The sequence below is a fragment of the Manacus candei genome, unplaced genomic scaffold (genome assembly GCF_025592945.1).
Source record: "Manacus candei isolate 608988 ecotype Guabito, Panama unplaced genomic scaffold, ASM2559294v1 h1tg000018l, whole genome shotgun sequence".
Classification (NCBI taxonomy): Eukaryota; Metazoa; Chordata; class Aves; order Passeriformes; family Pipridae; genus Manacus; species Manacus candei.
In genome coordinates this window covers 13,694,279-13,708,370 of record NW_026138066.1, presented here as the reverse complement: position 1 = coordinate 13,708,370, position 14,092 = coordinate 13,694,279, and the positions used below count along the sequence as shown (strand labels likewise).

At 42.6% G+C, this 14,092-nt stretch overlaps 1 protein-coding gene across 3 annotated transcripts in view; it reads right to left on the bottom strand.

Annotated features, from left to right (window-relative positions):
• TMEM178B (transmembrane protein 178B) overlaps window positions 1-14,092 on the bottom strand; it is a 238,156-nt gene that overhangs the window by 23,220 nt on the left and 200,844 nt on the right. The gene's annotated exons all lie outside the window — the stretch shown is intronic.

Here is a 14,092-nt window from a genome sequence, read left to right as displayed (position 1 = left end):
GAGTTCTGTGGAGAAACTTCAATAGGAACAGTTTTTCATTTCGGGCACTCCCTTGCTGAACCCGAATGCTTCATGAAACCATTGATTTTTCTGAAACTTTGCTTTAGACAAACGCAGAGTGAATAATCATGTTTCAAATTTTTTTGAGGGGAAAAAAAGCTTGAATTTTTTGTTTAATTCCAGTTTTTCAGTGATGCATTTCATAGAATACTACAAAATACTTGACATATTCTGGCTCTGTTGAAGTGTACATTTGAAATTACTTGGGAGATTTTCTTCACACGTTTCTTATATCAAATACAGAATTTTTCATTATACAGCCTCCCTTTAAATATCACTGTAAAAATCTCTAAATCCTTCACAAAATTCAGATTCTGCCCTCTGCATGACTCCAGTTCCAATCTAGATGCCCTGTTCAGCATTGGTAAAATCTTCAAAATATCCTGTTCTTGTTTTCGATTTCTGCAGCAATATTTCATTTCTTATTTCTTCCTGAGAACACTGCGAGGACAAACTTCATAACTCTGTCAGGTGGTGTTATGGAAAGACACAAGTATCAGATGAGGCTGAACTTTATCCCACCCAGATGAGTCTAATTTTGATCTTTGGCCTCCAGCTTCATCACAGCTAGACTCTGAGCTCCTGAAATGTCACAATTGCCACCCACACACCGAATAATGGATAGCTGCAGATGCTACACGCCTGCCTCAAGAGATAACAACTCAAGTCAACATAAAGTTGGTAGTTTATTTTTCCTCTCTAATTCCTCCCTTTGTGGGCCTCTCTGAATTGCCTGGAGAGCCCTGGGCATGGAAGGCAGCCTATAGGACACGAGCTGTAGTACACAGACGGTCAGTGCCATGTGTCATCCCGCTGTTCACGCCCAGATCAGTTGTGTGTGATGTGTGCTACCTGCACAGCACGTCCTGCATCTGTGCACTAGCAGTTGCACGTGAGGAATCTCCTATTCTTCCTGGTCCCATCCCTCATATAGCACAATCTTCCAAAGCAGTCACAGCCAGCCTGGTTTCAGTGACATGCTCCAGTTTTCTGGTACCCTTGCCCCCTTCTACTCCTTCCTGCCCCTGTTCCTGCTTCTCTTCTGCAGCAGTTTTTCTGTTCTTTCTCTGCTGCTTTTTTCCTTTTAATTGCAGCTGCATTAAAAAAAATGGATTTGACACTCCCCACTCTGAAGACAGAGGTAAAATGAGTTGGTGAATTCACCTGGAATTTGGTTCAGAAACTGGGGGCATTTGCAGACATATATATACACCACCAAAAATACATGGACTTTCCACCATACCCACCTTCTTTACTTAGTAGGAACATCACATAGGTCTAGAATCTACAGGCAAATCTCTGTCACGGACCTGCTGTGAGATCACCATCCTGGCCCTCTCTCTGTTGCTTCTTCTGGTCACTGCTGTGTCTATTTGGACTGTCTTTTCTCCAGTGTATTTTTGGAGTATCACTTGTAGATAGTCTCTGCTGTTAAAGTCAGGGATATGGGAACTCTGAGTGCCTCCCCTAACACCATACGTAGCTGCCAGATGACCCAGGGTATTCATAAGGACTCATTATGATAGTTCCACCAGGTACCAGTGAGCTGCTGCAGTAGGTACTATGCCTGTTTAAATCAAAACAGCCTTCTTGCCTCTCACCAGCACCCCCGTAGTCTGCAATCAGGGCTCTGGATTCTTGCAAAAGCCTTGTGAGATCCCAGGCTCTGGAACTGTCTTTTGAAGATGTCCTATACTACTTCAAAGCACAGAGCTGGATAAATGGGGAGGTCTCCCTCCCACAAGTCCTTACTCAAAAATCAGGTTGTTTGATTAGAAACCACACACCCTTTCCATGTTTTAGGTTATCCACGTGACTTAGGTTATCCAGTAACGTGAAGGTGTCTGTCAAGAATGCGGTTGTTCCCTGTGTGACATGTCAGAATGACTAGCACTACATTGTGGGATCGGGGGAAAAGGATGCATCAGAAGCACTGTGCTCTGAACCAAGCTCTGTGGTTCATTCCAAATAGTTGTGGTTAGAAAATGACAGGGAAGGCCTTTCTTTGCTAGTAAGAACATGGTAATTTCAGCTCTCTTAAAATAAGAGAGGTGGGTGGGAAAATCTGTGTGGCCAGACTGAAGCCGCATTTGCTAAGTACAAAAGGGAAGGAAATAACTTTGGATTTCAAATACTCCCTGTGCTTTCACGCTTTGTCTTGGCTGTTTTGATCACAAGCTCTTCAGTACAACAAATGTTGCTTATTCTTTGTATTTGAACAGTGCCCAATATATTGGCACTCCACCTTGCTTGAGGGTGTTCTGTCCCTTAACGAAGGAACAACAAAGAGCAAGTAAAAACACTAGAGAACTAAGCAAATCATGAGCATGAGACTTCTTTAAAAAAAAGGCTGCCCCCATCCTGCCCCTTCACTGGTGAATGTGCTAACCCCACAATGACAAACAATGACTGCCAAGCACAATGTCACAGAGTGCATAGAATGGTCCTCAGCCGGTCGCCACCCTGTGCTTCTGCAGGACGTCTTGTACAGCCACAGGGTTATCAGCCTCTCCAGTGCTATTCATTGCAGACACAAAAAATGTCATTTTATACCACCTGGAAGAACCTTTATGGCTGTTTTATGAGTCCTATGTGTTGCTTGTATTCAGCCAAGCAAGTTCCCACTTACAAGTGGGAGCTAATCTGGCCTCTCACCAGGAGGGCTGCTGATGGAAACTGAGTAAGGTTACTTCCTCATGACTGTTCAGTAACTTTTCCTCATGGCAATCACAACACAAATTGCTTGATTGTTGGCCACAGTCATGGATAAAAGGGATGCAGAAACTGAGCTTACATATGGAAATGAAGCCTCTGCTAGTTCAGGTAAGACATGGAGCCAGGTGGCAGGAGGAGGGAGGCTGTCGCTCCTGCCCATGACTGTCTGCACTACCGACGTGGCGCTTCAGAGGTAGCAGGACTGCAGGAGATCATGAACATCCCCACCTCTACAATTCTTTTTCTCTCCAGAAGTTAAAGTGAACCCTTACTCACTTTCCTGTCAAGTTCTCGCCGTCAGTGAGGTGCCCCCCTACACGTGCACTAACACCTCAGAACCCCTGGCAGCCGCAGCAATACAAACTCTAATTTCTTTGTGAAAAAGACTCCCCGTAACTGTGGCCCAGCAGATAACCAGAGCTGAAGGCTGGTGGTCCAACTGTGGCACTGACACACAGAATGTGAATGACAGGTGGTAATAGGAGCTTGCTGGAACATGAGCTGGACAGGGGAGATAAAGGCCATCTCCTTCAGCAGCTGGGGGAAGCAGAACACACAAAGTTCTTTGTGCTGGGATTTACACATTTTCATCCTAAGTGAAACACTAATGAATGAGACAAAGCAACAGTGGCATTTTTGACAAGTAATTCACGTGTCACTGCGAAATGCTTCAGTCAGGTGAGAGATGAAATTTCATATAAAGTTGTGTCTGTGCCACAGAAACTGCTGTTTGACATGTAGTCAAACCTCCATCCTGACTCCTTATCAGGTAGCCTCCCTTCTCCTTGGGCTGGTTTTGACAGTGCCTGTCCTGCTAATAGGCTGATAATCAACATTACTTTGAGAACATGAGCTATTAAATACCTCCTGGCTACCTTGCGCTTTTCCTTCTTATATATTACAGAAGAATATTAAACATTACATTGAATGTCCCTTCCATTTAGATTGGAAGTTTTTTTAGGACAGAGATTAATTTCTTTGCTATATATATGTATAAGATTGGGGTCCTGCCATCCTTGCTGCGGGGTCAGACACAGTCAGAAGAGGGGTGACAGGAGAAGGCAATGTCATTGTTGATCAAAGCCTAATTCTGTGTGGATTATGAGTTAGAGCCCTTTGCTGTAGCTGTTTTTAAGCATGATTACACCAAGCAGAGCCATGGGCCTGTGCTGAGAGGAATTAATATTTTTATAGGTAAATATCCCTTTTCTTTATGATCAGCCCAGCTCTGTGAGGGTCTGCAGCGCCTCTGCAGTTTTTAAAACTCACCTCCAGGGGAGAGCAGAACTGCTCTCTGTGAACCGATTTAAACACAGACAGGCTCAAATCATCCCTACCAAATATATTTTAATTTTCCCTGATGCTAGTGCCCCTCTGAACCATGTCAGAAGCCACATCCTTCACCCATAGACATGGCTCGACTTCCACAGCAAAAGACCTTGAGGAATTTCCCAGGGTCTGTGGTGTTTTGTGAGGCAAGAACTGCTGCCTGCCTTAGATCTGCTACCAATGAAGGTGAGCCTTCCTGGTGCTGGGGCACAAACAGCCCCTGTTGGCAAGAGCTTCGTCTGAACATTCTCAGCTCTAATATTAGGGGTGAGATGTCTGACTGAAACCTGAAGGAGACATCACCAATTTGAAGTCAAGGGAAATCCAAAAAGTGAATAATTAAAATGATCTGAGCACCAAGCCTACCTCTGAGACACTTCTCTATAGAGATCACCTGTCTCATGATTTGGAAAACACTTCTTCTGCAGCTGGCAGAATGACGCTCGTTCTTTCCCTTCTCCCCACAACAGACAGAAATGACTCACAAACTGTGCTGTCAGATGTACAAAGTAAATAAACCCCAAACCTGATTCTTCTCACCTTCTGTTTTTGGTTTGTTGGTTTTGTTTTGTCTTTTTTTTTTTATTTATTAGAGAAATTTGAAGTATTGCTTATGAACTATTAGATAAAAAGAGAAACACAAAGGTATGGATTTTAAGATGTCCTTTGAAACCACACAGTTTTCAAATAAATGTAAATCTCTGCCTTTAAAGTATTTCTAGTAGCTTCTTGTGGCCACTAATGTTTTTGGAAGGAGTGCTGTTTATTTAATTATCATCTCTTTCTTTTGTTATGGGATTATGGGAGAAAAAAATCTCAGAAGTGAAACAGCATTATCTTTACTTTGTCTCTGCCCTACTTGCTTTCACTATTTTCAAGGTACATCAAACAAACAAATAAAATGAAGTCTGATCCTAAAGTGGAATGTGTAGCGTTAACTGTTTAAATTATATCACAATCCAAGGAAATTATTAAAGAATAAACTGAATTCCCTCCCAACACAGGGATGACAAAAGCCTTTTGGAGAGAGCAGATTTGCAGTAAACTCCTTCTGTGCACGGATTAAATGCCTCAGCAGCACGCAGCTCTTGAGAACACTTTATTGCTTTGTGCATACACGCATAGAATATAAATTATTCATTAATTATGTACTGTTCCAGCAGAAGCAGCTTGCAGCATCGCCAATAGGTTGCAGAATAGCAAGGGGTTTACTGGAAAATTGCCCTTATGAAAAAAGCCGAGATGGAAGGATAAGTCTGACTGGGTGATGGAGATTCAGTGAAGTGTCCTTGTGAGAATATAAACCCACCTGGGTTGGGACTTAATGCATTTTTAATTTATACCATGGGCCAGAGTAAACCGCAGGGTCTGTCTTGGTGCTCTGATATTGCATTATATCTGCTCTCAGAATGTGGTTTGCATTTGGCCTTTGGCCTCCTGCCTCACAACGTACCAGCAGCGCCCACACCACGCAGAGCTCTGTGCCTGCAGCGTGTCACCTCAGCAGCAGTGCCTGCCCCTTGTCTGCCGCTGCACAGGCCATCTGTGATGGCACCAGAGGATTGTGTATCCTCAGTCATGACTGCAAATACTTAGTGGGTGCCATCCTTAGGCTCGTGTAAATGAGTGTCATACAAGGAACAATGCTACAGCAGCTGAGGGCTGAGCTCCAGTTTGCTCTGCTGATACAACTGACAGTCAGCCCATATTGCACATCGCAGATTTGCACATGGTGACATTTCTGTGACCGTCTCCCTCGGGGCATGGGACTGCAGTGCTGTGCACTGCAGCAGCCAGTGAGCTCCAGCTATGAGCAAGCACCCTCTGAAGTTGTGAGTTGGCACTGAAGCAAAGGCAACACTACTTAGTTAAAGGGACGTGATTTTGATAGAACAGACGAGGGAGAAAAGAAAGCTTTCAGATCAAGACCTGAGTGAATAACCCTCTGATTACTTTAGCAGTGGTAATTCCTATGACCAACTCAAAATAACCCAGAAATAATAAAGAGAGTTGACTACAGCCATTAAGCAAACATCAGGGCTCATGAACTTGCAGTCACAACAGAGGAGGCAGCAAAAATTGTGCCAGTTGTAGGAGTGGGATATGATTCCATATTTTACTGGGAGCAGAAGCAAAAGAAAGAATCTCTAAATATTAAAATGAAGAAACATCCTAATCAAAGGTTAGTGAAATTATCTGATCCATGTGCTGGCAAGCATCATCCTTGGCAACAACAGAGGCTACTGGCAGGTTTCTTTCATCTCTTACGGTATGGACTCCACAGGATGACCCAGGTAGAGGTTTAAAAGATTAAACAGAAAGGGTCACTGGACTCAAGCTCAAGTGACTCCAACAGACCTCAGATTTGCCAGATGACAAGACACATAGGTTTAGTATCAAGCTGTAGTTCAGGCAAGTGCTTCCCAGCCTAGGCATTTGTCAGAGCTGAAATGAAAAAAAATTGTGCCAGTTGTTGAGCCAGTTTGGGTTTGCCTTGTCCCAGGACATACTGTGTAGCATAGGAAATTTGTGGAACACATTGCATTTGGCCTTTTAGCAGTGAGGTCATTCCACCTCTCTCCTAAGATCTTTGTCTCCCAGTCAAAAAATTGAACTTCTCTCAGAAGGAACCTCAGAAGGAGCCTCAGAGGATTTGTGGAATCTTTCTTCTGTAGGAAACACTAAATTGCTGAAAAGTCTACAGACAGATGTTCTTCAAGACAAGTGAGACTGGAGAACAGATACAGCACAAATAAATTCAGTGCAGCCTTCTTCCATGTTGCCTGGTGTGTGACACTAAAAATACTCCTAGAGGGAACACTTTCAGGGCTTCATAATCTCTTGTTGTAGTTTTAATTAAATGGGAAAGATTTTTAGTGGGTTTTTTTTTCATACCACCACGTAATTTGGAGGGTGGGGGACTGTCCCCCTCCCCGCCCCCTTCCCATCTGAGCTGGATCGGAGAAAGACTGTCCCCAGCATCTCGGGACCTGCCAGAAAGGTGAGTCCCTGGAGTGAAGCATCCCAGGAACTGGGGAGACAGGAGATAAAAGCAGGCATGCCTCAGCACTGTGCTGGGTCATCCCAGCCCCGCCACTGTCACTCCACATGGTTTGCTATGCCAGAACCCACGCTACCATCTTGGTGGCATGGGACTCTCCTTTGGATGAAATATCCTTCCAGGTTTTGTTTTAACCTAGGGGTGAGGGGGATGGCTAGGTAGTATTTTTCTGCTATTGCTGAGGTTTTTTTGTTTCTTTCAATTTTTAGTAAAATTGTTATTGTTCCTTCTTCATTCAGAATCCCTGTAATTTTTTACCTTGTCTATACTGGGGGAAGGGAAATAAAAGAAAAGAGAGGCTTCATCTCATTAGAGGTCTCACCCCCTGAACATACTGTCATTAAACCAAGACATCTCTGTATGCTCTGAAAGAGCCAGGTTGGCCAGAAATGAGGAGGTTTCTCATCTAGTTTCTACCAGGTCCAGCTGCTTTTTGAGTGGAATTTCCACTGTCCAGTTGGGCCCTGTCCAGACAGATCAGACCAAGCAAGCACAGCAGTGATTTGTCTAAGGGCAATGTTATTTTTCTAAGCTGAGAACTTGAGAAGCCAAGAAGGTAAATCTAAACCTTGCTTCAGCCTCTGCATTTAACAAAAAGTTCTGCCACACACAGAAATTTGCTCCCCATTCCCTCCGTAAGGATTTCTTTCTGTCCAGAAAATCATGCCAGTGTTACTGTTCCTTCTGTTGCATGTGCAGTTTTCTTTCCTCTTTGATGCCAGGCAAGCAAACAACTCAGTAAACTTTTCTTTAACTAAAGACCAACCCAATAATAAATGCCAGTTTTGTTTTCATTGTCTTCCTTTGGCCTTGATGCATCTTGCCATTGGAATTCAGAAGCCAGCAACAGATCAAAGACCTGGTGACATTATTAAAGGCTAGGGAACAACCACTGAATCTTAAAATACACAGAACTTGTTTTCCAGGGCTGTGGGTGGGAAAGTCTTTTGTATTTCTATGGAATCTGTCTCTCCCACTTTGCTTCTACTTTATTTCACCTTCTGTCAGCCCCCCAAAGACCTACTGACATCTCTGAGAAGCAAACTAGATTGCATGCCCTTCACTGACTACATTCAGTTGTCTGTTCTTGTAACTCTGGAAGGTACTGATGCTTCTGCCAGTACCTCCTATGCTGGTGAGGGAGAAATTACAAGTCAGTTTAGCTGACTTAAAATAAACACACAGAGGAATATGAACCGTTCTTCTGGCTGAAAAGCCAGACTGAACTGACTCCTAAATTTACTGACCGCCAAGTTCAGGGAGACAGATTTGAGCTAAGACTGAAGAACAATGAGTTTATGGGTGCATATACAGTACTTGCCCTGTCTTTTGCTCCAAACTATAAGATCTCTGCACCTCATTAAAGTAGCCTTTTGTTTCCTCCTAAGTGCCAGTGCTTTTCCATGATCAGATACAAGGCTGGCAGAGTTGCTTGTGTTGGTGTTTCTTCCCTCACAGCATGCAAGTGCACATCTAGGAGCATCAGAAACAAATTACAGGAGAAAAAAAAGCAAACCACATTTGAAGGTTGCCTTTGAAGTCAGCTGATAATGTTTCCATGGAGATCAAATGCTACGGAGTTGACAATGAATTCTCTTGTTGAGCCTTTCCTTCCAGAGGGGGAAAAAAAAAGGCACAACAATACCCCTAAATGACTACACCCTGCAGTACAGTTGTACTATTGAGTTGAAAAAAACATTTCTATATCCCACCCCCATTTTCTTCTGAAGGTGTTAACTCTAAGGTCTCAACATTTCAGTGCTAGCTCTGCTAGTACTGGCCTAGAGAATCAGCTATATTCCTGAGGTATTGGAAAAAAATAGCGTCTACTGAAAATAATTCTCTGTGAGAAGAGGGACATAACTCTGCATTTGAACTTATGTTGTAGGAGATGCAAAAATGGGAGTCATGATTCCCCCTGAGGAGTATTATAACAAGAAGTTATAAAAGAGCATTTCAGTGGCTGATACGCAGTGACATACAGATGCCTCTACTGCGAAAGGAAGCGACCTTTTGTATTTCCAGAGAGTCCCCTATTTCCTTTTCAAAATGAGTGCCAGCATTAATAAATAAATGCAAAATATGTTGTCGGTGCATCAGAGAGCACAGAGAAGTACTAGAAGGAAATATGTAACATGCTCCCCCAGCTCTGCCTTTGAAGCATAACATATTGTGAACCTTGTGATGCCATCAGCTGAGCAACTTCTTTCTAGCTTGGAAATGCTAAACAGGCCACCTTGGCATTGTATGAACCCCAAAAGATGGCAAAGGGGATGTATATCTGTATGGATGATTTCCCAAATATTTATTTTTTGAGTGAAAATAGGAAATTTGCTAACATTCAAAGGGAAAGTGATAACCAGTTTCTAAAAGCTGATTACTAATGGTTAGCTGGTCTGGATGAAGAAGCACTTCCAGCCCTACCCATGTATGAGGACTGGACATGTCCATACATATGTGTCTGGATATGTATTCACCAGTGTCCCTGTTTTGAAATACATAAGAAAAGAAGGGCCGCTTTTTATACCTCAGAAACATAGCCTAAAATGGGATCAAGAAACATGACCTGCAACCAGGTCTGTGAGAGACACCACAAACCGTGCAAGGAAGAAATGTTTAATAGAATCATAGAACTGTTTAAGTTGGAAAAGACCTCTAAGATCATCAAGACCAACCGTTAAACCTACACTGACAAATCCAACACTAAACCATGTCCCCAGTTGCCACATCTACACATCTTGTAAATACCTCTAGGAATAGTGGCTCTGCCACTTCCCTGGACATCCTGTTCCAGTGCTTGGCCACCCTTTTGGTGAAGAAATTTTTCCTAGTATGCAATCTAAACCTCCCCTGGCACAATTTGAGGCAGTTTCCTCTTGTCTCATCACTTGTTACTTGGGAGAAGAGACACTGAGCCTCCTTTTCTCCCGGGTTAACAACCCTGGCTCCCTCAGCCAGTCCCTATAAAGACAGATTGTTAAATCTTTAAAGTGATAAAAAAGGACATTTTCAGAAACAGGTTGACTCTTATTTCCTGAATATACATGTTCTTGGCCTTGTTACAGTACTGCCTGATGGGCACAAAGGCACAGAACCTGCATGACTGCTCTGAGCTCTGCGTTTCCTCACAGGTCCATAAAGAGCCTCATCTGCTTGTTTCCTACAACACCCTTGTAATGCATTTGAGGGTTTTAAACAATCAAGAGCCTTAGAGAGGTTTAAACATTTAAAGCCTATTAACGCTGTACATTAACTCAAGTTCATGCCAACTTGAGGCCTTAAATCACTTTAGAGCATAATGCAAAATTTAAACAAAAGCACACGTAGGAGCCAGAGTGTACACAAGTGTGGTGGGGGAGGCCTGGTAGGGGGGGACTGACTTTGTTGTGCTGAGACTTGTCTCAAAGACTTTCATAACCAATTTATGGCATCTCTTGATACAAACCAGCCTTTGTCTCCATCTGGAGGTCAATCCACATAAATAAGTTCTCTCAGTGATCTGCAAGGAGTTTTGCAAAGTTCCTAAGCCCCTCCGCAGTCTTCACTAATTTAGGGCCTCCCACAGGATTAAAACATGGTTGGTATCTCATTGTTTTTCCAGTGTTCCAACTTTTTTTGAATTATTAATACTCTTCAAAGTGGCCAAAAGTATTTTGACATTGTGAAAACTGTATTTATGCCAAGCTTCACAGCTCAGATTCCAGTGAATTATTGTAGACCACAGTTTTTGTAAAGATCACATGCTGCTGTTTAGGATCTGTATGCATACACTTATGCACACACGTGTATTTACACTTGCTTTTCCATAGAGAAAAAAATATTTTATGCAAACTTTCTAAAACTATTCCTTTCTGGAAAGAAGCATGAGAAACTGGACTTTCAAAGAATAATGTTGTGGAAAAGAAGATATAAATATTACCACAGGAAATACCTTCCATCTTCAGTGTTGTGATTGATCATTTCACCGCAAGTGAACATTCTGCAGGGTGGGTAGAGGTCTTGATTATTAATAAGAAATAGAAATCCTAGGTGCTCTGTGGGACCTACCATATTTCCTGATGAACTCCAAAGAATAGCTTTTACTTTCTCTCTTTATCTTTCTCTTTGCTTCCTCTTGGCAGCTGCTATGAAGGTACTTCATAACTGCCTAGGAAATGTCAGTCACAGAGCTTTCCCTTACACTTGCTGTATTAAATTGCTCCATTTTTGTTTCTTAAATTATTCAGCAGCGGAATGATTATTTTGAGATGGCAGGACCACAGTCTTGTAGAATAAACACTCTTATTTTCTACCATTATGTGCTATTTTCAAAGTACAGTGAGTTAAATTTGGGACTCAAATGACTCAACAGCTGGTAACGATCCGTGGCTGCAAATACACAGATGCCTCAGTTGTCAGCTACTAACATATGCACAGCACAGGAGGAGGAAGCACAGCACAGGGGCTCAGGGATTTGGAAGACAAGACTCTCTGTGGAGGTGGGGAGCGAAAGAGGATCCAGACGTGTGCAGTGCATCGATACCAACAACTGTGCTGCACGGGCTCACAAGCCAAGTTTTGAAACGCCCCTTTCTGACAGGGTTTGCATCCCTCAGTATCAGCCTGGTCATCAGCTCCTGGACACAGCTCCTGTGGCAGCTGCTGGGCTCTGGCAGGCACTGGCACAAAGTGCGACCTTGCGACAGCGTGGCATGGCTGGGGCAAAAGAGGGTGACTCGGTGTAAATGGTCAGTCCACCCTCTAGCTGCAAGGATAATAAAGCATTTTATTGACTTACCCCTGGACTGAGAGAAGGAATATTTTGGAGGTATTTCTGAGAAGGGCTGGAAATTACTTATAAAAAGCTGTTTCTCCCTAGATTAAAATATAAGAGAAGAATGCACTCATACATATGTAAGGGTTTTTTCTTTATTTCTTTAATAGACATCCTTTCTTGCAAATCTGAAATAAAGCATTAAATTGCGCCAACACACCGGCATAACTTCATTTTTTCTTCCCTCTTACACATCTTTCCTGCCTGCTTATCTCTGCTGCAGCAGTCAGCACTGGCAAGAATAGGTGTTCACCTCTGCTCTGGGAAAAGATTTAAAGCTTTTCTAACCCTGACCTAAGTCCTCTGAGTATGGATGGGCTACAAAGAGCAATGTCTCTGCACTACTCTTAAGAGGGTGAGGAGAAACCCAATTCAGTGGCAGAACTGGAGCTGGCAAATGGCACTTGAATCCCCCAGACTGGCAGATCATCATTGGAGGGGAAGGAGGAGGAGAGGATGAAAGAAATTCCTGATGTTTCTGAGAGCAATTGCTAGGACAAAAAATCAGACAGGAAAAAGTCCATACCACTACTGTATGTGTACAGCAAGACTTTCAGGCCTTTAAGTGCCAGGAGAAAAGGGAATTTCAGACCCCCAAGCAAAGCCCCAAGCCCAGTACTTCATGCAAAAATGTCACTAGGCAAAGACAAGAAATGAGCTACTCTGTGAGACTCCAGATCATTTTATTACAGATCTTCATGGTGAAGTTAAATCACATGAATAAGGGCATTTAACAGCTGGAATAATTTCCAAATAGTCTAATTAGAGACTGAATTTTTAATGGTAAAATTTTTAATTGGCTCAAAGCAAGGTTACAGCAAGAAATACACTTGACTTTGCAAAGAATAAGGAATATTTGCAAGGCTAGTAAAATTACATGCTTCTCTAAGGAAATTGTTAGCAAATGAGGAAAAAACCCTGAAGTGATCCTTAAGTACATGTCACAAGACAAAACTGGCAGAGTCCTGATAAGAGTGAAGAGAACAGGTAAAACAGTAAACAAGTGCAGAGATTATTTATTGCATTTATTTGCAGTAAATTTGGAACAAAATAAGACAACACAGAAGTCTCTCCCTGAAGGGCTGCCTTGTTAGGCGTGCAGTAAAACCTCAAACTATTTCACTGAAATGTGTTCTCAGAACAAATTACAGACTTACAAAAGGAAAATACATGAATGTGCAGCTGAAGGACAGAGCTCTGATAAGGATGATAAAACGTTATTCTTTGTCGGTCTTCTAATATGTTTATAAAGGTAAGTGATGTAGCTTTGGCCAGGGATAATTGTGTGCTAAAGCAAGTACCAGAACAAGATACTGGAAGTGCCATTTTGTATTTCCAGCTGGGACAACAGACAGCAGTTCAGCAGGGAGGTGCACAGGTAGGGAAGGGGAGGATGCAACCACTGCCAAAACATTGGACCATGCCACCATGGGGCAGCTCTACCATCCCCCTTCCCCACAGCAGGCACTGATGAGGAGGAAAAGGGGTTTGGAGCATTTAGGTACAAAGTCAGCCCTACCCTCAAATTAGAAATAATGCAAGCCACGTGATATGTCAAAACAGCTGACTGAAATCAGCTGAACTGGGATAACAACAGGGTATCAGAGATTGTCTTAAAAGATGATTTTATAAAGCATGTAGAATAACAGAAGGTTTGGTGAGGTTGGCTTTGCATGGTTGTGGAAGAACAATCAACCTAGCAGAATCTGAGATGTTGAAGTAAGAAACTCCTATGAATGAATGTGCTGGAGAGCAAGTAGAAAAACCAACAGTTAGATAGATATAAGCTTGTTTGCTTGTCATGATACAGGAAAGAAGGGATTCCTGAAGACAACAGAATTTGCCTTGGTAGAGTTACCATGTGCCAGTTCACAATATCTCAACTCTTTGGAGCTGGAAGTAAAACTGAAATTTGACCTTGACAATACAACTGTTGAGGGACACTAACCAAATTAATTGACAGGTTTGCCATGATAGTAAACCCAAACAAGTCCAGGATTTGAATACATCCAAAAGAACTTCTCAAAGCCAGAAAATGTGAGCACCACTTCTTGGCAACTGATAAGGAGGTCACATCTAGACTTCAAAAAGCTAAGGCATAGTTTTAGTGCTAG